The sequence below is a fragment of the Phyllobates terribilis genome, unplaced genomic scaffold (genome assembly GCF_046119375.1).
Source record: "Phyllobates terribilis strain yellow unplaced genomic scaffold, ASM4611937v1 Scaffold_11__3_contigs__length_659146591, whole genome shotgun sequence".
Taxonomy (NCBI): Eukaryota; Metazoa; Chordata; class Amphibia; order Anura; family Dendrobatidae; genus Phyllobates; species Phyllobates terribilis.
Window position 1 is genome coordinate 25,621,558 of NW_027362771.1, and position 25,065 is coordinate 25,646,622.

Genomic DNA, 25,065 nt, shown 5'->3' on the forward strand with positions numbered 1-25,065 from the left:
TGCCTATTATGTTCATTTGTGTAATGTAGCCTTATTGGAGTTAATTAGGAGGAGTAAATGTATGATGTGAGTAAAAGTACCTGGATGTAATGAGATAGAGATCAAAAGTATTAGCATATATGGATGATGTGTGTATGGTTTGTGAGTTTGTGTGCGCACTTAGAAGGTCTAAATTGTTAGGGTCTTTATTTTGTTTGCTTTTAGAGTCATTTGAGGTAAAAGTGTGTGGAAGTGTTTTAGGAATATGACAATGAATGAGGATTTGGATGTTGAAGGAGTATATGGAGCACTGAAAGTGCTGTGTGAAATTACATGAATGTTTGGATACGTGAGAAAGATGGGAGGATATGGGTAAGATTTTTTTCTGGGTCACAAAAATGGAGAGAGTTAAAATAGAGATAGGGATAAAAGATGGGAAGAAAGGAGGAATGCATTTTCACAACATTGACTTGTACTTGGGTCTGAATGTCTTTTTTTGCAACAGAAAGTGCTGGGATGTATGCAAATTTGCATGTATGTTGATATTTTTGGGTAGGAATTTTTTGTTCTGGTTAAGGTGGATGGCTAGAGATTTGAGGAGACTGCTTTTGTACAGTATGTTCTAAGTTGTATTTAATTGAAAATTTTGTGAAAAAAACTTGTTCTTGTGTCTTGTTCTTCAGTCATACGCAAAACGCCAAATACTGCGTGCTTCGGTCATACGCAGAGTGCCAGACAGACCACTGCGTGCTTCATTCATACGCAGAATGCCAGACAAACACTGCGTGCTTCAGTCATATGCAAAACGCAAGACAAACACTGCGTTCTTCAGTGGCACGAAAAACGCCAGAGAAGCACTGCATGCCCTGGTGGCACGCAAAATGGCAGACAAACACAGCGTGCTTCAGTGGCGTGCAAAACACCAGACAAACACTACATGCTTTGGTGGCAAGCAAAACGCCAAACACTGCGTGCTTTGGTGGCACGCAAAACGCCAGACAAACACTGCATGTTTTGGTGGCACGCAAAACGCCAGACAAACACTGCGTACTTTGGTATCAGGCAAAAAGCCAAACACTGCGCGCTTCGGTCATATGCAAAATGTTAGACAAACACTGCGTGCTTCAGTCATGTGCAAAATGCCAGACAAACACTGCTTGCTTTGGTGGCACACAAAACACTAGACAAACACTGCGTGCCTCGGTCATATCCAAAACGCCAGACAAACTGCATGTTTTGGTGGCACGCAAAACGCCAGACAAACACTGCATGCTTTTGTGGCACGAAAAACGCCAAACATTGCATTCTTCGGTGGCTGGCAAAACGCCAGACAAACACTGCGTGCTTCGGTCATATGCAAAACGCCAGACAAACACTGAGTGCTTCCGTCATATGCAAATCGCCAGACAAACAATGCGTGCTTCGGTCATACGCAAAACGTCGGACAAACACTGGGTGATTCGGTCATGTGCAAAACACCAGACAAACACTGTGTGCTAAGGTCTGAATGCAAAATGCCAGACAAACACTGCGCGCTTTGTTGGCATGCAAAACGCTAGACAAACACTGCTTGCTTTGGTCATATGGAAAACGTCAGACAAACACTGCGTGCTTCGGTCATACGCAAAACGCCAGACAAACACAGCATGCTTCAGTCATATGCAGAATGCCAGACAAACATTGCGTGCGTCGGTCATACGCAAAACGGCAGACAAACACTGCGTGCTTCAGTGGCACACAAAACGCCAGACAAACGCTACATGCTTTGGTGGCAAGCAAAACACCAGACAAACACTGAGTGCTTTGGTGGCATGCAAAATGCCAGACAAAACTGCGTGCTTCAGTCATACGCAAAACGCCAAACACTGTGTGCTTCGGTCATACGCAGAACGCCAGATAAACCACTGCATGCTTCATTCATATGCCGAATGCCAGACAAATACTGTGTGCTTCAGTCATGCGCAAAACGGAAGACAAACACTGCGTTCTTCAGTGGTATGAAAAACGCCAGAGAAGCACTGCATGCCCTGGTGGCACGCAAAATGGAAGACAAACACTGCGTTCTTTAGTCATGCGCAAAACGCCAAACACTGCGTGCTTCGGTCATACGCAAAACGCTAGACAAACACTGCATGTTTCGGTTATATGCAAAACGCTAGACAAACACTGGGTTCTTCGGTTATATGCAAAATGCCAGACAAACACGGCGAGCTTCGGTCATACGTAAAACGTCAGACAAACACTGCGTGCTTCGGTCATATGCAAAATGCCAGACAAACACTGCGTGCTTTGGTGGCATGCAAAACACCAGACAAAAACTGCACGCTTCGGACATACCCAAAAGGCCAGAGAAACTGCGTGTTTTGGTGGCAAGCAAAATGCCAGACAAACACCGCGTGCTTCGGTCATAGGCAAAATGCCAAACACTGCGTGCTTCAGTCATACGCAAAACACCAGACAAACACTGCATGCTTTGGTGGCACGCAAAACGCCAGACAAAAACTAAGTGCTTTGGTGGCAAGCAAAATGCCAGACAAACACTGCGTGCTTTGGTGGCACGCAAAACGCCAGAGAAACACTGCATGCTTTGGTAACACGCAAAACGCCATGCAAACACTGCATGCTTCAGTCATACGCAAAACGCCAAACACTGCGTGTTTCGGTCATACGCAAAACGCCAGACAAACACTGTGTGCTTCAGTCATACGCAGAATGCTAGGCAAACACTGCGTGCGTCGGTCATACGCAAAATGCAAGACAACCACTGCGTTCTTCAGTGGCACGAAAAACGCCAGAGAAACACTGCTTGCCCTGGTGGCACGCAAAACGGCAGACAAACACTGCGTGCTTCGATCATATGCAAAACGTCAGACAAACAGTGTGTGCTTCGGTCATATGCAAAACGCAAGACAAACACTGCATACTTCGGTCACATACAAAACGCCAGAGAAACACTGCATGCTTCAGTCATATGCAAAACACCAAACACTGCGTGCTTCGGTCATACGCAAAACGCCAGACAAACACTGCGTGCTTCAGTCATACGCAAAACACCAGACAAACATTACATGCTTTTCTGGCACGCAAAACACCAGACAAAAACTAAGTGCTTTGGAGGCAAGCAAAATGACAGAGAAATACTGCGTGCTTTGGTGGCACGCAAAACGCCAGACAAACATTGCATGTTTTGGTGGCATGCAAAATGCCAGACAAACACTGCATGCTTCAGTCATATGCAAAACGCCAAACACTGCGTGCTTTGATCATACGCAAAATGCCAGACAAACACTGCGTGCTTCAGTCATACGCTGAATGCCAGAGAAACACTGCGTGCGTCGGTCATGCGCAAAACGCAAGAGAAACACTGCATTCTTCAGTGGCACGAAAAACGCCAGAAAAACACTGCTTGCCCTGGTGGCACGTAAAGCGGCAGACAAACACTGCGTGCTTCAGTGGCACGCAAAACGCCAGACAAACACTACATGCTTTGGTGGCAAGCAAAACGCCAGACAAACACTGCGTGCTTTGGTGGCACGCAAAACGCCAGACAAACACTACGTGCTTTGGTGGCATGAAAAACGCTAGACAAAACTGCGTTCTTCAGTCATACGCAAAACGCCAAACACTGCGTGCTTCGGTCATACGCAGAGTGCCAGACAAACCACTGCGTGCTTCATTCATACGCAGAATGCCAGACAAACACTGCGTGCTTCAGTCATATGCAAAATGCAAGACAAACACTGGATTCTTCAGTGGCACGAAAAACGCCAGAGAATCACTGCGTGCCCTGGTGGCACGCAAAACGTCAGACAAACACAGCGTGCTTCAGTGGCACGCAAAACACCAGACAAACACTACATGCTTTGGTGGCAAGCAAAACGCCAAACACTGCGTGCTTTGGTGGCACGCAAAACGCCAGAAAAACACTGCATGTTTTGGTGGCACGCAAAATGCCAGACAAACACTGCGTGCTTTGGTGTCAGGGAAAACGCCAGACAAACACTGCGCGCTTCGGTCATATGCAAAATGTTAGACAAACAGTGGGTGCTTCGGTCATGTGCAAAATGCCAGACAAACACTGCTTGCTTTGGTGGCACGCAAAACACCAGACAAACACTGCGTGCTTCGGTCGTACCCAAAATGCCAGACAAACTGCGTGTTTTGGTGGCACGCAAAATGCCAGACAAACACTGCATGCTTTTGTGGCACGAAAAACGCCAGACAAACATTGCATTCTTCGGTGGCTGGCAAAATGCTAGACAAACACTGCGTGCTTCGGTCATATGCAAAACGCCAGACAAACACTGAGTGCTTCCGTCATATGCAAAACACCAGACAAACACTGCGTGCTTCGGCCATATGCAAAACACCAGACAAATATTGCGTGCTTCAGTCATATGCAAATCGCCAGACAAACAATGCGTGCTTCGGTCATACGCAAAATGCCGGACAAACACTGGGTGATTCGGTCATGTGCAAAACACCAGACAAACACTGTGTGCTACGGTCAGAATGCAAAATGCCAGACAAACATTGCGTGCTTTGTTGGCATGCAAAACGCTAGACAAACACTGCTTGCTTTGGTCATATGGAAAACGTCAGACAATCACTGCGTGCTTCGGTCATACGCAAAACGCTAGACAAACACTGCGTGCTTCAGTCATATGCAGAATGCCAGACAAACATTGCGTGCGTCGGTCATACGCAAAACGGCAGACAAACACTGCATGCTTTAGTGGCACGCAAAATGGCAGACAAACGCTACATGCTTTGGTGGCAAGCAAAACGCCAGACATACACTGCGTGCTTTGGTGGCACGCAACACGCCAGACAAACACTGCATGTTTTGGTGGCACGCAAAACGCCAGACCAACACTGCGTGCTTTGGTGGCATGCAAAATGCCAGACAAAACTGCGTGCTTCAGTCATACGCAAAATGCCAAACACTGCGTGCTTCGGTCATATGCAGAACGCCAGACAAACCACTGCGTGCTTCATTCATACGCCGAATGCCAGACAAACACTGTGTGCTTCAGTCATACGCAAAACGCAAGACAAACACTGCGTTCTTCAGTGGCACGAAAAATGCCAGAGAAGCACAGCGTGCCCTGGTGGCACACAAAATGGAAGACAGACACTGCGTGCTTCAGTGGCACGCAAAACGCCAGACAAACACTACATGCTTTGATGGCAAGCAAAACGCCAGACAAACAATGCGTACTTTGGTGGCACGCAAATCGCCAGACAAACACTGCATGTTTTGGTGGCACGCAAAACACCAAACACCGCGTGCTTTGGTGTCATGCAAAAGTCATATACTGTTTTCATCGGTAACAGACAAAATACCAGAGAAACACTGCGTGCTTCGGGGGCATGCAAAACAGCAGACAAACACTGTGAGCTTCAGTGGCTCGCAAAACGCCAGACAAACACTGCGTGCTTCGGTGGCAGGCAAAATGCCAAACACTTTGTGCTTTGGTGGCACGCAAAATGCCAGACAAACGCAGCGTGCTTTGATGGCACGCAAAACCCCAATCAGTGCATGCTTTGGTGGCACACAACACGCCAAAGACTGCGTGCTTTGGTGGCGAGCAAAACGCCAGACAAACACTGCGTGCTTCACTCATACGCAAAATGCCAGACAAGCACTGCGTGCTTCGATCATATGCAAAACGTCAGACAAACACTGTGTGCTTCGGTCATACGCAAAACGCAAGACAAACACTGCATGCTTCGGTCATATACATAATGCCAGAGAAACACTGCGTGCATCATTCATATGCAAAACGCCAAACACTGCGTGCTTCGGTCATGCGCAAAATGCCAGACAAACACTGCATGCTTCAGTGGCATACAAAATGCCAGACAAACACTCCATACTTCGGTGGTACGCAAAATGCCAGGCAAACACTCCATACTTCGGTGGCACACAAAACGCCAAACATTGTGTGCTGCGGAGGCACGCAAAGCGCCAGACAAACACTGCGTGCTTCGGTATCATGCAAAAGTCATATACTGTTTTCATCGGTAACACACAAAATGCCAGAGAAACACTGCATGCTTCGGTGGCACACATAACAGCAGACAAACACTGTGAGCTTCAGTGGCTCGCAGAATGCCAGAAAAACACTGCATCCTTCGGTGGCAGGCAAAACGCCAAACACTTCGTGCTTTGGTGGCACGCAAAACGCCAAACACTGCGTGCTTCGTTGGCACGCAAAATGCCAGACAAATGCAGCGTGCTTTGGTGGCACGCAAAACCCCAAACAGTGCATGCTTTGGTGGCACACAACACGTCAGACAAAAACTGCGTGCTTTGGTGGTGAGCAAAATGCCAGACAAACACTGCGTGCTTCACTCATACGCAAAACGCCAGACAAACACTGTGTGCTTCGGTCATACGCAAAACGCCAGACAAACACTGCATGCTTCGGTCACATACGAAACGCCAGACAAACACTGCGTGCTTCAGTCATAGGCAAAACGCCAAACACTGCGTGCTTCGGTCATACGCAAAATGCCAGACAAACACTGCATGCTTTTGTGGCACGCAAAACGCCAGACAAAAACTACGTGCTTTGGTGGCAAGCAAAATGCCAGACAAACACTGCGTGCTTTGGTGGCACGCAAAATGCCATAAAAACACTGCATATTTTGGTGGCACGCAAAATGCCAGACAAACACTGCATGCTTTGGTAACACGTAAAACACCAGACAAATACTCCGTGCTTCGGTCATATGCAAAACGCCAGAAAAAACACTGCATGCTTCAGTCATACGCAAAACGCCAGACAAACACTGTGTGCTTCGGTCATACGCAAAACGCAAGACAAACACTGTGTTCTTCAGTGGCACGAAAAATGCCAGAGAAACACTGCGTGCCCTCGTAGCACACAAAACAGCAAACAAACAATGCGTGCTTCAGTGGCACGCAAAACGCCAGACAAACACTACATGCGTTGGTGGCAAGCAAAACGCCAGACAAACACTGCGTGCTTTGGTGGCACGCAAAACGCCAGACAAACACTTCATGTTTTGGTGGCACGCAAAACGCCAGACAAACATTGCGTGCTTCGGTCATACGCAAAACGACGGACAATCACTGCGTGCTTTGGTCATATGCAAAACGCCAGACAAACACTGCGTGCTTCGGTCATACGCAAAACGCTGGACAATCACTGCGTGCTTCTGTCATACGCAAAACGCCAGACAATCACTGCGTGCTTTGGTCATACGCAAAACACCAGACAAACACTGCGTGCTTCAGTCATATGCAAAATGCTAGACAAACACTGGGTGATTCGGTCATGTGCAAAACGCCAGACAAACACTGCGTGCTACAGTCAGAATGCAAAATGCCAGACAAACACTGCGTGCTTTGTTGGCATGCAAAACGCCAGACAAACACTGCGTGCATTGGTTATACGCAAAACCCCAGACAAACACTGCTTGCTTCGGTCATATGCAAAACGCTAGACAAACACTGGGTGCTTCGGTCATATGCAAAACGCCAGACAAACACTGCATGCTACGGTCACATGCAAAACGGCAAACACTGCATGCTTTTGTCATTCACTAAATACCAGACAAACACTACGTGCTTTGATCATACTCAAAACACCAGTTAAACACTGCGTGCCTCGGTCATATGCAAAACGCCAGTTAAACACTGCGTGCCCCGGGGGCACGCAAAACGGCAGACATACACTGCATACTTCAGTGGCACGCAAAACGCCAAACACTGTGTGCTTTGGTGGCACGCAAAACGCCAAACACTGCGTGCCCCGGTGGCACGAAAAACACCAGATAAACACTGCGTGCATTGGTGGCACGCAAAATGCCAGACAAACACTGCGTGCTTTGGTGGCATGCAAAACGCCAGACAAACACTGTGTTCTTCGATGGCATGCTAAACGCTAAACACTGCATACTTTGGTGGCACGCAAAATGCCAGACAAACACTGCTTGCTTTGGTCATACACAAATCGCCAAACACTGCGTGCTTTGGTGGCACGCAAAACGGCAGACAAACACTGCGTGCTTCAATGGCACGCGAAACGCCAGACATACGCTGCATACTTTCGGTAGCACGCAAAACTTCAGGCAAACACTGCGTGCTTTTGTGGCACGCAAAATGCCAGACAAACACTGCATACTGTGGTCATACGCAAAACACCAGACAAATAGTACGTGCTTCAGTGACACGCAAAACGCCAGACAAACACTGCGTGCTTCGGTCATTCGCAAAACGCCAGACAAACGCTGCTTGCTTTGGTGGCACGCAAAACGCCAGACAAACACTGCGTACTTTGATGGCACGCAAAATGACAAACACTGCGTTCTTCAGTTATAAGCAAAGCGCCAGACAAACGCCGTGCTTTGGTGGCATGCAAAACGCCAGACAAACACTGTGTGCTTCGGTTATACGCAAATAGCCAAACACTGCATCCTTTGGTGGTACTCAAAACTCCAAACACTGCGTCCTTTGGTGGCACGCAAAATGCCAGACAAACACTGCGTCCTTTGGTGGCATGCAAAACGCCAGACAAACACTGCGTTCTTCAGTGGCACGAAAAATTCGAGAGAAACACTGCGTGCCCCGGTGTCACGCAAAACGCCAGACATACACTGCATACTTCGGTGGCATGCAAAACCCCAGACAAACACTGCGTGCTTTGGTGGCATGCAAAAGGCCAGAGAAACACTGCGTGCTTTGTTGGCACGCAAAACGACAATGAAACACTGTGTTCTTCGGTGGCACGAAAAACGCCAGACAGACACTGCCGTGCTTCAGTGGCACGCGAAATGTCAGACATACACTGCATGCTTCAGTGGCACGCAAAACGCCAGACAAAGAATGTGTGCTTTGGTGGCACGCAAAAGACCAGACAAAGACTGCGTGCTTGGTGGCACGCAAAACACCAGACAAACACCGTGCTTTGGTGGCACGCAAAACACCAGACAAACGCTGTGTGCTTTGGTGGCACGCAAAACGCCAAACACTGCGTTCTTCAGTTATACGCAAAATGCCAGACAAACACTGCGTGCTTTGGTCATACGCAAATCGCCAAACATTGCATGCTTTGGTGGTATGCAAAACACTAAACACTGCGTCTTTTGGTGGCACGCAAAATGCCAGACAAACACTGCGTGCTTTTGTGGCACTCACAACGCCAGACAAACACTGCGTACTTCAGTCATATGCAAAACGTTAAACACTACGTGCTTCGATGGCAAGTAAAATACCAAACACTACTTGATTTGGTCATATGCAAAAAGGAAAACACCGTGCTTCGGTGGCACGTAAAATGCCAGACAAACACTGTGTTATTCGGTGGCTCGCAAAACGCCAGACAAACACTCCGTGTTTCAGTGGCATGCAAAATGACAGACATACACTACATGCTTTGATGGCACACAAAACACCACATACACGACGCACTTTTGTGGCACACAAAATAAGTGATATACTCTGTGTGCTTTGATGACATGCAATAAGACAGACATGCACTGCGAGTAGTGTAGCAGACCTATCTTTCGTCAAACTCAATTTGACAGGTGACACGCCCCCTATCAAAGTGTATCAAAGTGTGTAGCCACACCCCTCATCCCCTCCCCTATCAGTTTGTGTGTTGTATCTTATTCATCATTTTATATGAATTTTATATGAGTTTGATGCTGCTATCTGATTATTTACTCTTATTTGATAGTGTATGAGTTTATCTGAGTTACAACTACCCCCCAAGTATATAAAGTGTGTGTTTTATACGGATGTATAAAGCAAAGACACAGTAAAAGTATTAAGCGATTTTATAGCCTCAACATTTTATTCTCATTTTATATGAGTTTTATAGCCCAAGACTTTATTCTTATTTGATAGGCTGATACTTATTGTTTGGGCATATTATGTATATGGCCAAGTTACAATTCTCATTTTATATGAGTTTATAGCCTCAACATTTTATTCTCATTTTATATGAGTTTTATAGCCCAAGACTTTATTCTTATATGATAGGCTGATACTTATTGCTTGGGCATATTATCTATTTGGCATGAAGATTCTCATTTTATATGAGTTTATAGCCTCAACATTTTATTCTCATTTTATATGAGTTTTATAGCCCAAGACTTTATTCTTATTTGATAGGCTGATACTTATTGCTTGGGCATATTATGTATATGGCCAAGTTACAATTGTCATTTTATATGAGTTTATAGCCTCAACATTTTATTCTCATTTTATATGAGTTTTATAGCCCAAGACTTTATTCTTATTTGATAGGCTGATATTTTATATGAGTTTTATAGCCCAAGACTTTATTCTTATTTGATAGGCTGATACTTATTGCTTGGGCATATTATGTATATGGCCAAGTTACAATTCTCATTTTATATGAGTTTATAGCCTCAACATTTTATTCTCATTTTATATGAGTTTTATAGCCCAAGACTTTATTCTTATTTGATAGGCTGATACTTATTGCTTGGGCATATTATGTATATGGCCAAGTTACAATTATCATTTTATATGAGTTTTATATCCCCATACTGTTTATTTGATAGTGTGGATCTTATTGCTTGGCCATATTATCTATATGGCCAAGTTACAACTACCCCCAAGTATATAAAGTGTGTGTTTTATACGGATGTAAAAAGCAAAGACACAGTAAAAGTATTAAAAGATTTTATTTTTTTTTTTAAAGATAAATACAGCTCCAAGACATTTCAAAGACAAAATAGCTGATTATTTACTCTTATTTGATAGTGTATGAGTTTATCTGAGTTTATAGCCTCAACATTTTATTCTCATTTTATATGAGTTTTATAGCCCAAGACTTTATTCTTATTTGATAGGCTGATACTTATTGCTTGGGCATATTATGTATATGGCCAAGTTACAATTATCATTTTATATGAGTTTTATATCCCCATACTGTTTATTTGATAGTGTGGATCTTATTGCTTGGCCATATTATCTATATGGCCAAGTTACAACTACCCCCAAGTATATAAAGTGTGTGTTTTATACGGATGTAAAAAGTAAAGACACAGTAAAAGTATTAAAAGATTTTATTTTTTTAAAGATAAATACATCTCCAAGACATTTCAAAGACAAAAACCACACTTTCACAAATGGTGAGATTCATGAATCAGGCATGTTACGCATATTGAACCAATTTCTGAACACGTTGAAGGATGGTGATGCAATTAGCTGTGGCCACACAGGGAAGTGTAACATTTATAGTTCTTCACAGACCAGATGCCGAAAGATGGTGAAGCAATTAGTTGTGATCACAAAATCGCACACATCTCTGCTTATAAAGACAGCTTTTATTATTATACTTTGAATGTGCAGATAAGAGTGATGTTACAAGACCTGAGACTATTGCATCATTTTCACGCTTATTATCACCAAAACACTTTAAGACCTTATTGAAGGACAAACCACGGGCTAGATTAAGTTTATAGCCTCAACATTTTATTCTCATTTTATATGAGTTTTATAGCCCAAGACTTTATTCTTATTTGATAGGCTGATACTTATTTCTTGGGCATATTATGTATATGGCCAAGTTACAATTATCATTTTATATGAGTTTTATATCCCCATACTGTTTATTTGATAGTGTGGATCTTATTGCTTGGGCATATTTTCTATATGGCCAAGTTACAACTACCCCCAAGTATATAAAGTGTGTGTCTTATACGGATGTAAAAAGCAAAGACACAGTAAAAGTATTAAAAGATTTTATTGTTTTAAAAAATAAATACATCTCAAAGACATTTCAATAATATAAAAATCCTTACAGAATATTATAAAAAGTATCACAAGTACAATTAATATACAATTCTTACAAAATAATATAAAAAGTGTTACATTCACATGTACCAAAATGCATGTAATAATAATAATATACATTATTACATTTCTTGCAGATTAATATAGAGTGTTACAATTCAGTCAGATCATTTATCCAATACAACACTTACATCGTGAGCCACATGGATTGTAGTAATGGTAGAGACCTTTTTTTTTAGGCAGCAAAATTCCTTGTGTGATACCTAATGATGGAGAGTGTAAAGATTGAATTGTGCGGGTTGGTGTGGATAGCCTCCGGGGTGTAGATACATCGCTACCTTCACTGATGGAAATTTTTAATCCATCTAAAAGCTGTCTAGTAGTGGGATTGGCCACAACTGTAGATGGAATATTTAGCTCTGCCATTGCCTGCATAAATGAATCCCAACCCCGAGGCAGATTCCTGCTGGCCAGGGCATGGCTCTGTGTTGTACTACGTACCAAATCCAGCAAGTTAGATCCTGGTATTACAGTTCCTTTGAAAATAAATTCGCTTTTATCATTCCAGGAGGTAACATTTTTATTTTGCAGCAGCCTGTTTAGTAAAAATTCAGCATTCTTTTTATATCGTTCGTTTACATGGCTTACAATTTCACTGACCTCTTGATTTTTATCAGGGCCTGAATTTGGCAATTGTTGCTGATCAGATTCAGGAGGGCTAACGAGATTTAAAGTTGTTACTTCTTTTGAACTGTGCCTCGCATGTACCAAGTATCGTTGTAGCACGGAACTATACATTTTAATTTTCACATCATCGGGTATGTCACGACATTGTAAAACTGCGCTAATTTCATCATCAAGACAACGAATAACACCAGACCCTCCACAAATCTGATGTGGGGAAAAGAGAGAGAGATTTCATCATATAGTTTTTGCCAGCATGAATAAAACCAAACAATATTATTGGGTTTGTGAGAAAAATGAGTTTCAATATTATGTAACAGCTGTTTTACAAAATAGCTCTTTCCAGAATTAGACGGGCCGGCTAGAATGCAGGAGAATGGGTGTTGTAGCCGCGGATCCATCACAATACTCAAATAATAGCCAAATGGCAGGGTGGTGAAGTCGTCTAATAGGCACCGCTTTGTGTAAACGCACTTTTGTGTTTTGCGCAGTGGCCTTGTTTCAATGTCCCAGTACTTTTTATTTCTCACAATGCCCGGCTGTTCTACGACAATTCGCTTCTGTGTTTCTGTGTCAGAATTATGCGGGTAGTCCAGAACTAAATCTTTCAGACTGCTAAAATTAATAGATTGAGTGTTACCAACATTTAGTGTTATACCCTTAACTTTTAAGACAGTTTTACCAGTGTTGAGTTTGTATCCGTAAGTTTTGGGACCCGCAGATACAAACTCTGTGATGTGAGTGTCATCGGGTATCTCACTGGTCAGGTCACCCAGGTAATCGCCTAAAGTCGGCTGCCACTCACTTTCCCTCTGCACAAAAATAACCGAATCTGTGTCGTGATAAAGACACCTCTCCTGCAACCGGCCCAGCAGAGAATAGAGCTCTAGCCGGGCATACGCGGTTGTAAAACACGCTATAAAAATGTTTGTGTTTTTGTTGACCGTGTGGTGTCCTTTTGCATATTTCCAGTTAATGGTTGCAGTTTCATCATCAATGAAATGTAACATTGAAATGTCATAGTAAGGTAGAAACACATGCTGAAAAAGCATCGGGGTTGCTAACAATGCTGGTACATGGTAAATTAGATCTCTGTGCAAACTTTCCCCATAAAGAATTTAAGAAAAGTTTGGAGATCTGTCTCTTTGCAGGATTCACGCCTATATTTTCAGGCCGTAATTGTACACCTTCTTTTTCAAGAAAGGAGTCAATGTACTGTTTTTTCTTGACAACGTCACTGCACCAGCTGGGATAACCCGAAGCCTCCTGCTTATCCCGAAGATGTAATTTAATGTAGGGGGCAAACAGATCATCAGTGCTGTTAGGAAAATGCCATATTTCGTAGATGTGTGCGATCCTATACCCTTTTTCTATGGCCAGCTCAAGCTCTATAGTGCACCATGTACCTGTCGGGGAATGCTCTTCATCACTATGTGCACAAACATCCGTTTGTGAATTTACAACGCATGTGTAGCAAAGGGGGAACATTAACTTTTTGTTGAGTTTTACAGGGAGAACTGGAAAGAATAAATCTCTCGGAGGGTAGACCTTGACTTTAGCAATGCCAAAGTATTTTTTAATGAAACCAAAATCATCATAGATGATATCTGGGTGGCCTACAGGGTATGTTTTAGTTTTGTTTACAAAGGGATAAAGACTGGTGAAATCATAGTAATGTAATGTCTCCCCATCTCTCAGACTGTGATAGAGTTTAATGGCGTTAGTTCGCCCGCCATAAAGAGCATCGCGTGGGTCTAAAGGTGTTGGGAATTCCATTTGGAGAAGAAATGTTTGAAGGTTAGAATCTTTTTCAACCATTTCACCCCAGTCGTGCTCCCACATCACTCTTACGCTGTATCCGCAGCACTGCAAGTAACGCTTTTTAGCTAAAAAGGCGTAATATAACTGGCCATAAGATGTATTTGTGACTTTATTTGTGTCATTTTCATTGTAACATACAGGACACCCATGATAAAAACAACCCTGAAATTCAAATGCTACATGCTGTTTGTTAACATAGGCGTAACCATCTAAAAAATATCTCCCGACTTGTTTTTCGCCGCCCCTCAAAGCATGCTGAATGGTAATGTTTTCTGTATGTGCTACATACATGACCCACTGTATAGCGGGTGACGAGTAGCGCTTTTTTGTCTTGTGATAATTATCACCGGGTAAAATGGCGATGGTTTTTTTTTTGGTAGAAATTTAAATCTGTACATTGCCATACATACAGAGGCCAGGGTGATGAGTTGAAAAGGATCAACACATCGGGACACTACAATTTTTTTCTTTTGCAGCTTACAGTATGTTTTAACATTTTTTCTCGTCATTTCCATAATACGCTCTCTGTAAAGTTCACACGAGCGTCTCAAAATCTCAACATCTTGCTGACAATAAGATTTTAGCTCAGCCTTAAAGTCAAAAGTTGAATTTTTCCCGGCCTTTTAGCTGCTTTAGAATCGTGGTTGGTTCTAGCAACAGACCCCGCATGAAGCAATTTGCCGCCTGTATAAAAATTTTGTATTTAGTTTCATGTGTAAATACATATGAACAACTGTTGTTTTTCAAAGAGACGTGACCTTTTCTTTTCCTATTCATCAGGTGGTGTGGTGTTCTCGACTTTTTAGGTGGATTAGAAGTCAGCGTGTTTTCCGGCGTATACGTCGCCTGCAGCACCCCTGCATCTGTATACATATTAGAATTTACATTCATGTATAAATACACAGGATGAAACATTGTGTAAATAGATAGGTGTGTGCATATATGTATTTATATAGTTGGAGCATACCACTGATCGGCTGTTGTAAATTAGTTTCGCTTGTCTCTCCTGCAGTGCTGGTACAGGCCATAGTTTCTGCAGCTGCGATACCAGTAACATCAATATTCATATCTGCTAGAATATCGTCAAGCTCGCAATCCATATACGCCGCTTTAACAAGAAAGAATGAAATATAAAAATAATATATAAAACATCTACATATAATTGAAATAAGATAATAACAATTCTAGCTATATTCGATGTAATGCATACCTAATTCTGTATCTGTAAGCATGTCAACGTATGGATCCACAAAATTTTGTCCTTCCATCTAAAATAAAATTAAGTATGTGTGAATTTTCTGTGCTACCTGTACTAAATCTATAGTAATACAATAGTGATTTGAATGACGACTGCCTGCATTCAAGTACGGTATAATACTGAAACTAGAAAATTTTCTGCATTTTATATAATTAATATAACTTTAAAAGAAGTAGATTATGTTACACATCATGTAAATTAAAAGCAGCCGCATAAATACCACTATATTAAGCAAGCAAAACTACCAAACTAATACAGGGTAAACTCTTTATACATGATTAAACACTGTGCAGTGAATGCTCTATTTAGTGATCATTAACATCTAGTAACTATTATGTTATTTCAGTTGTAGCATTTTGAATATATGACTAAATTATTAAAACAAATAATACCTTTAACTATGCACGCTTAAACATAATTAAACAACTGGGTATAGTGGTAAGACAAAATAACTAGATAATGCGTAATGGGCTGATTATACTTACTTTTAGACCCGATCTGAGCTGTGAGGAATGTTGCTATGGATCAACACTTTCTGTCTCAGAGCTGTGTGTCATGCTATCAGGCTGGAAGAATACATGAATATAAAGGATGCTACCAGAAAAACACACCTTCTGTTAACTCCCACAAACACCCACAAACACAGCCCAGTTACGCCTCTCCACAATGATTCTTGATTGTACGCGAACTTGACGATATTCTAGCAGATATGAATATTGATGTTACTGGTATCGCAGCTGCAGAAACTATGGCCTGTACCAGCACTGCAGGAGAGACAAGCGAAACTAATTTACAACAGCCGATCAGTGGTATGCTCCAACTATATAAATACATATATGCACACACCTATCTATTTACACAATGTTTCATCCTGTGTATTTATACATGAATGTAAATTCTAATATGTATACAGATGCAGGGGTGCTGCAGGCGACGTATACGCCGGAAAACACGCTGACTTCTAATCCACCTAAAAAGTCGAGAACACCACACCACCTGATGAATAGGAAAAGAAAAGGTCACGTCTCTTTGAAAAACAACAGTTGTTCATATGTATTTACACATGAAACTAAATACAAAATTTTTATACAGGCGGCAAATTGCTTCATGCGGGGTCTGTTGCTAGAACCAACCACGATTCTAAAGCAGCTAAAAGGCCGGGAAAAATTCAACTTTTGACTTTAAGGCTGAGCTAAAATCTTATTGTCAGCAAGATGTTGAGATTTTGAGACGCTCGTGTGAACTTTACAGAGAGCGTATTATGGAAATGACGAGAAAAAATGTTAAAACATACTGTAAGCTGCAAAAGAAAAAAATTGTAGTGTCCCGATGTGTTGATCCTTTTCAACTCATCACCCTGGCCTCTGTATGTATGGCAATGTACAGATTTAAATTTCTACCAAAAAAAAAACCATCGCCATTTTACCCGGTGATAATTATCACAAGACAAAAAAGCGCTACTCGTCACCCGCTATACAGTGGGTCATGTATGTAGCACATACAGAGAAAATTACCATTCAGCATGCTTTGAGGGGCGGCGAAAAACAAGTCGGGAGATATTTTTTAGATGGTTACGCCTATGTTAACAAACAGCATGTAGCATTTGAATTTCAGGGTTGTTTTTATCATGGGTGTCCTGTATGTTACAATGAAAATGACACAAATAAAGTCACAAATACATCTTATGGCCAGTTATATTACGCCTTTTTAGCTAAAAAGCGTTACTTGCAGTGCTGCGGATACAGCGTAAGAGTGATGTGGGAGCACGACTGGGGTGAAATGGTTGAAAAAGATTCTAACCTTCAAACATTTCTTCTCCAAATGGAATTCCCAACACCTTTAGACCCACGCGATGCTCTTTATGGCGGGCGAACTAACGCCATTAAACTCTATCACAGTCTGAGAGATGGGGAGACATTACATTACTATGATTTCACCAGTCTTTATCCCTTTGTAAACAAAACTAAAACATACCCTGTAGGCCACCCAGATATCATCTATGATGATTTTGGTTTCATTAAAAAATACTTTGGCATTGCTAAAGTCAAGGTCTACCCTCCGAGAGATTTATTCTTTCCAGTTCTCCCTGTAAAACTCAACAAAAAGTTAATGTTCCCCCTTTGCTACACATGCGTTGTAAATTCACAAACGGATGTTTGTGCACATAGTGATGAAGAGCATTCCCCGACAGGTACATGGTGCACTATAGAGCTTGAGCTGGCCATAGAAAAAAGGTATAGGATCGCACACATCTACGAAATATGGCATTTTCCTAACAGCACTGATGATCTGTTTGCCCCCTACATTAAATTACATCTTCGGGATAAGCAGGAGGCTTCGGGTTATCCCAGCTGGTGCAGTGACGTTGTCAAGAAAAAACAGTACATTGACTCCTTTCTTGAAAAAGAAGGTGTACAATTACGGCCTGAAAATATAGGCGTGAATCCTGCAAAGAGACAGATCTCCAAACTTTTCTTAAATTCTTTATGGGGAAAGTTTGCACAGAGATCTAATTTACCATGTACCAGCATTGTTAGCAACCCCGATGCTTTTTCAGCATGTGTTTCTACCTTACTATGACATTTCAATGTTACATTTCATTGATGATGAAACTGCAACCATTAACTGGAAATATGCAAAAGGACACCACACGGTCAACAAAAACACAAACATTTTTATAGCGTGTTTTACAACCGCGTATGCCCGGCTAGAGCTCTATTCTCTGCTGGGCCGGTTGCAGGAGAGGTGTCTTTATCACGACACAGATTCGGTTATTTTTGTGCAGAGGGAAAGTGAGTGGCAGCCGACTTTAGGCGATTACCTGGGTGACCTGACCAGTGAGATACCCGATGACACTCACATCACAGAGTTTGTATCTGCGGGTCCCAAAACTTACGGATACAAACTCAACACTGGTAAAACTGTCTTAAAAGTTAAGGGTATAACACTAAATGTCGGTAACACTCAATCTATTAATTTTAGCAGTCTGAAAGATTTAGTTCTGGACTACCCGCATAATTCTGACACAGAAACACAGAAGCGAATTGTCGTAGAACAGCCAGGCATTGTGAGAAATAAAAAGTACTGGGACATTGAAACAAGGCCACTGCGCAAAACACAAAAGTGCGTTTACACAAAGCGGTGCCTATTAGACGACTTCACCACCCTGCCATTTGGCTATTAGTTGAGTATTGTGATGGATCCGCGGCTACAACACCCATTCTCCTGCATTCTAGCCGGCCCGTCTAATTCTGGAAAGGGCTATTTTGTAAAACAGCTGTTACATAATATTGAAACTCATTTTTCTCACAAACCCAATAATATTGTTTGGTTTTATTCATGCTGGCAAAAACTATATGATGAAATCTCTCTCTCTTTTCCCCACATCAGATTTGTGGAGGGTCTGGTGTTATTCGTTGTCTTGATGATGAAATTAGCGCAGTTTTACAACGTCGTGACATACCCGATGATGTGAAAATTAAAATGTATAGTTCCGTGCTACAACGATACTTGGTACATGCGAGGCACAGTTCAAAAGAAGTAACAACTTTAAATCTCGTTAGCCCTCCTGAATCTGATCAGCAACAATTGCCAAATTCAGGCCCTGATAAAAATCAAGAGGTCAGTGAAATTGTAAGCCATGTAAACGAACGATATAAAAAGAATGCTGAATTTTTACTAAACAGGCTGCTGCAAAATAAAAATGTTACCTCCTGGAATGATAAAAGCGAATTTATTTTCAAAGGAACTGTAATACCAGGATCTAACTTGCTGGATTTGGTACGTAGTACAACACAGAGCCATGCCCTGGCCAGCAGGAATCTGCCTCGGGGTTGGGATTCATTTATGCAGGCAATGGCAGAGCTAAATATTCCATCTACAGTTGTGGCCAATCCCACTACTAGACAGCTTTTAGATGGATTAAAAATTTCCATCAGTGAAGGTAGCGATGTATCTACACCCCGGACGCTATCCACACCAACCCGCACAATTCAATCTTTACACTCTCCATCATTAGGTATCACACAAGGAATTTTGCTGCCTAAAAAAAAAGGTCTCTACCATTACTACAATCCATGTGGCTCACGATGTAAGTGTTGTATTGGATAAATGATCTGACTGAATTGTAACACTCTATATTAATCTGCAAGAAATGTAATAATGTATATTATTATTATTACATGCATTTTGGTACATGTGAATGTAACACTTTTTATATTATTTTGTAAGAATTGTATATTAATTGTACTTGTGATACTTTTTATAATATTCTGTAAGGATTTTTATATTATTGAAATGTCTTTGAGATGTATTTATTTTTTAAAACAATAAAATCTTTTAATACTTTTACTGTGTCTTTGCTTTTTACATCCGTATAAGACACACACTTTATATACTTGGGGGTAGTTGTAACTTGGCCATATAGAAAATATGCCCAAGCAATAAGATCCACACTATCAAATAAACAGTATGGGGATATAAAACTCATATAAAATGATAATTGTAACTTGGCCATATACATAATATGCCCAAGAAATAAGTATCAGCCTATCAAATAAGAATAAAGTCTTGGGCTATAAAACTCATATAAAATGAGAATAAAATGTTGAGGCTATAAACTTAATCTAGCCCGTGGTTTGTCCTTCAATAAGGTCTTAAAGTGTTTTGGTGATAATAAGCGTGAAAATGATGCAATAGTCTCAGGTCTTGTAACATCACTCTTATCTGCACATTCAAAGTATAATAATAAAAGCTGTCTTTATAAGCAGAGATGTGTGCGATTTTGTGATCACAACTAATTGCTTCACCATCTTTCGGCATCTGGTCTGTGAAGAACTATAAATGTTACACTTCCCTGTGTGGCCACAGCTAATTGCATCACCATCCTTCAACGTGTTCAGAAATTGGTTCAATATGCGTAACATGCCTGATTCATGAATCTCACCATTTGTGAAAGTGTGGTTTTTGTCTTTGAAATGTCTTGGAGATGTATTTATCTTTAAAAAAATAAAATCTTTTAATACTTTTACTGTGTCTTTACTTTTTACATCCGTATAAAACACACACTTTATATACTTGGGGGTAGTTGTAACTTGGCCATATAGATAATATGGCCAAGCAATAAGATCCACACTATCAAATAAACAGTATGGGGATATAAAACTCATATAAAATGATAATTGTAACTTGGCCATATACATAATATGCCCAAGCAATAAGTATCAGCCTATCAAATAAGAATAAAGTCTTGGGCTATAAAACTCATATAAAATGAGAATAAAATGTTGAGGCTATAAACTCATATAAAATGAGAATTGTAACTTGGCCATATACATAATATGCCCAAGCAATAAGTATCAGCCTATCAAATAAGAATAAAGTCTTGGGCTATAAAACTCATATAAAATATCAGCCTATCAAATAAGAATAAAGTCTTGGGCTATAAAACTCATATAAAATGAGAATAAAATGTTGAGGCTATAAACTCATATAAAATGACAATTGTAACTTGGCCATATACATAATATGCCCAAGCAATAAGTATCAGCCTATCAAATAAGAATAAAGTCTTGGGCTATAAAACTCATATAAAATGAGAATAAAATGTTGAGGCTATAAACTCATATAAAATGAGAATCTTCATGCCAAATAGATAATATGCCCAAGCAATAAGTATCAGCCTATCAAATAAGAATAAAGTCTTGGGCTATAAAACTCATATAAAATGAGAATAAAATGTTGAGGCTATAAACTCATATAAAATGAGAATTGTAACTTGGCCATATACATAATATGCCCAAACAATAAGTATCAGCCTATCAAATAAGAATAAAGTCTTGGGCTATAAAACTCATATAAAATGAGAATAAAATGTTGAGGCTATAAAATCGCTTAATACTTTTACTGTGTCTTTGCTTTATACATCCGTATAAAACACACACTTTATATACTTGGGGGGTAGTTGTAACTCAGATAAACTCATACACTATCAAATAAGAGTAAATAATCAGATAGCAGCATCAAACTCATATAAAATTCATATAAAATGATGAATAAGATACAACACACAAACTGATAGGGGAGGGGATGAGGGGTGTGGCTACACACTTTGATACACTTTGATAGGGGGCGTGGCACCTGTCAAATTGAGTTTGACGAAAGATAGGTCTGCTACACTACTGATTGGACTTCTCATCAAATCTGAGGTAATGCATAATTTCTGCAAAACGGTCCCTAGACATTATCGCTTTGCATAACGGTATTCCCCAGTCATTTGACCATATAGTTGCAATAGAGTGATGGCTCGTGCCCGATAGTCCACGGACATAAAATATTGCTAGAAATGCATGTAGCTCCTCATCAGAAAGAGTAAACTCTTCATTATTGTTCCGGTGTGCTTCTGCAATAGTACAGTTCTTTATGTGAGTCAAGATAAATGAATCAAAAAATAATCTCCATGTACTCAAAGGACTATCACTAATTATATTTCTTCTGGCGTATCCTCTAGGGCCGGGTGCTTCTCTAAGAATGTTTTGTTTTGCCCGCCTACCAGGTAAGTTTTCTCCAATCTCAAGAGGTTTCCATTGAATACCATCAGCTGAAACTAGTATTCCTGGAGATTCGCCTTCTGTGGTGTTGGTTGCATCGCCTTCGCCGCCATCGTCTTCTGTTGTGGATACATATCTGAGAAGTTTTGCAGATTTTTTCTGTCCACGACCGGGAGGATGGTCGCGAGGCAACATCAACGCATGAGCCTGATCCCCAGTTGATGAGCTTGCAACGTCTGGCAAAAAAGTTGATGAATATTTAGAATTTTTGTTTAGTAACTCAGTGTGTGGAAGAACAAATAAATACACATAACTACTTACCTTCCCTTACCTTCCAGATTTGTTTCTTCTGAGTCTTCAGATTCACTCGAAATGTTTTGAGGATTGAAATCTTCATCACTGTCCGTATCAATTTGAGTATCCTGACATTCGGATTCCGATTCATCCTCTGGTATGGATTGCAAAATAGACAGAATATCTTCAGGCTTTACCGCACGTCTTCTAGCCATATTAGTAAATTGGAGAAATTCCACTTGAGAGTTCACTGGTTCACTGCTGAAAAATAGAAATGAAATGAAAACTATAAGAAATAATACATGTTCTGCCACCTTCAAACGTAGGTGGGTTGAATCAGTCGACAGACAGCTAAAGTCTTTCCTAACAATTCATTGAGGTAGATGCAGGGGGTCCTTTACAACTTTTATTGCTAGGATCATTGTAAAACTACAACAGAAAATAGCAATACTGGACATATATACAGTATATATTCATATAACACATCATACAATGATAATCACCAGTAACATATCCCTGCTGTTCTGTTTGCTACCACTATACAAATATAATGTTCAGTCATTTTTGACTGGACCTATAAAAGTCTTAATGTTTTAGTTTATTTATACATTTTTTTCACAGAATTATACTGTATGTGAACATGGTTGATCATAAACAAAAGAAAAATTAAAAAAAACACGTAATTTTTATCGTTTTCGCCTCATAAACCATTACATTGCATTATTGCTTTATTCATGCATATTGCCCATTTGCAGATAAAAAATATTCTTTCTAGCTGTAAACTATAACTAATAACATCAAGCTGTATGCAAATATAGTTTTTCCCCAAAAAAATTGCTGCTTCACACTGAACAGTACAAAATAATCGAATAATATGCCGATAAAATGTTGTATATACCTGTAGGAGTTTTCAGAGCTCTTATGTCTGCATCTGTTGTCTTTGTCTCTCCAAGTGAAATGAAAGTAATTTACTATCCAGACTTACTGTCTACTGCTAGGACCAGAGAAAAACACCGCCCTTCGTTAGCATGAGATAAGAGCCTACAGTTTTACAAAAAAGCTCTATTCAGATCAACAATACACAGTAATACAACCAGGTAACACAATGAAAATGTGAAAAGTTGACATCTGAATTGAACTACATCTATATGAACATCAGGGTAAATAAGATACAGTGAAAAAATTATTCACAAAACTTTACAGCAACTTTTAGTGACAAAAGGACAGCAAAATATAGCAGGTAGTCAAAATGACTACCTTTAGTAGTTATAGGTGAATGTTGAAATAAATGCGCAATTTTTGCACCTAAATTATTTATTGCCACAAAATCTTTTTTAACATCCTATTTGAGGAAAATTCACCGAGTCTCAAGCCGTAATTCCCAAAAATTTAGTCACAGAGGAGAAATACATAGTGCGAAGTAGTCAAAATGACTACCTCAGTAGTACTAGTGTTAATCTTCATTTCTGCAACTAACTTTTCTGTTAGGAGGTCTCCTGTTTTTGCTCCCAGTTTTTAGATGTTTTAGAGACACCCTTTTCCCCTTCCTCCAAGTCTTCTTTTGAGTTCAGTGCAGGAGTGTCAGTAGGGCTATTCACAAGGAATAGGGCACCCACCCCAGCGTACGGTATAAGCTGAGTCTCAGTGCAGGGACAGCTTTTCCCTCCTATTCCTTAGTTCTTAGTTGCAGTGCATAACACCGACCTGCAATAGTCTGTATAGTGATAGAACCCCATTAAAAACTGTGTGTTTTTGTTATGCTGGTATGTCCTCTTCCTATTCAATACCCTTGTGTGTTGGTAGCAAGCTTCTCTTTTCTACTGTCTGTTAATTTATCAGATTTGTTTATTTCTTACCTGTCTCCCTGTGTCTCATCCCTTCTATACACAGCTGGCTTCTTTCATATCTAATTAGTTTAGAAGTTTAATTCTAGAGAGCCTAGTCTCTGACAGTGGTCTCTACGCAATTATCTTAAGTCCAATTTCTGAAGTGGATAACGGGAATATTCTGAAAATACAGAAATCTATGTACCAAATTGCAGTAGTTTCCATACTGCTTGAACCCCATTGAAAACTGTGTGTCTGAGATGTGATGGTATGTTCTCTTCCTATTCAATACCCTTCTGTGTTGGTGGCAAACTTCTCTCATTTCATGTCTGTTAATTTATCCCATTTGTTTAATTTTTACCTGTCTCCCTATGTCGCCTCCCTTCTATTCAGGGATGGCCTCTTTTATATCTAATTACTTAAGATGTATAACTCTAGAGGTCCTGGTCTCTTTCTATTGTCTCTGAGCAGTTATCCTAAGTGTATTTTCAGAAGTGGATAACGGAAATATCCTGGAAATCCAAAAATGGTTGTCTCAACTTGCATTAGTCTGCATAATGGTTGAACCCTATTCCAAACTGTGTGTCTTGTGTTATGCTGGTATGTCCCATCTTACAACAGTCTGCATACTGATTAAACCCCATTAAAACTGTGTGTCTGTGTTATGCTGGTATGTCCTCTTCCTATTCAACTACCTGCTGTGTTAGTAGCAAACTTCTCTTATCTCCTGTCTGTTAATTTATTCCATTTGTTTAATTCTTACCTTCCTCCTTGTCTTGCCTCCCTTCTATTCACAGCTAACTTCTTTCATATCTAATTAGTTAAGAGGTATAAATCTAGAGGGCCTCGTCTCTT

General features: G+C 40.7%; 3 long non-coding RNA genes across 3 annotated transcripts; 1 reads left to right on the forward strand and 2 right to left on the reverse strand.

The window, feature by feature from the left end:
- Positions 1-13,446: 13,446 nt before the first annotated feature.
- On the reverse strand, positions 13,447-16,211 carry LOC141165499 (uncharacterized). The gene is made up of 4 exons (XR_012251163.1): positions 16,028-16,211; positions 15,495-15,552; positions 15,252-15,392; positions 13,447-15,147 (listed from the first exon to the last, which is right to left on the reverse strand). It is a non-coding gene; the product is annotated as an uncharacterized lncRNA (long non-coding RNA).
- Positions 16,212-16,226: 15 nt separating this feature from the next.
- LOC141165500 (uncharacterized) lies at positions 16,227-18,156 on the forward strand. Its single transcript, XR_012251164.1, has 2 exons — positions 16,227-16,351; positions 16,456-18,156. It is a non-coding gene; the product is annotated as an uncharacterized lncRNA (long non-coding RNA).
- A 2,615-nt stretch (positions 18,157-20,771) lies between these two features.
- Positions 20,772-23,344, reverse strand: LOC141164971 (uncharacterized). Its single transcript, XR_012251006.1, has 3 exons — positions 23,283-23,344; positions 22,412-22,645; positions 20,772-22,326 (listed from the first exon to the last, which is right to left on the reverse strand). It is a non-coding gene; the product is annotated as an uncharacterized lncRNA (long non-coding RNA).
- Positions 23,345-25,065: the final 1,721 nt, after the last annotated feature.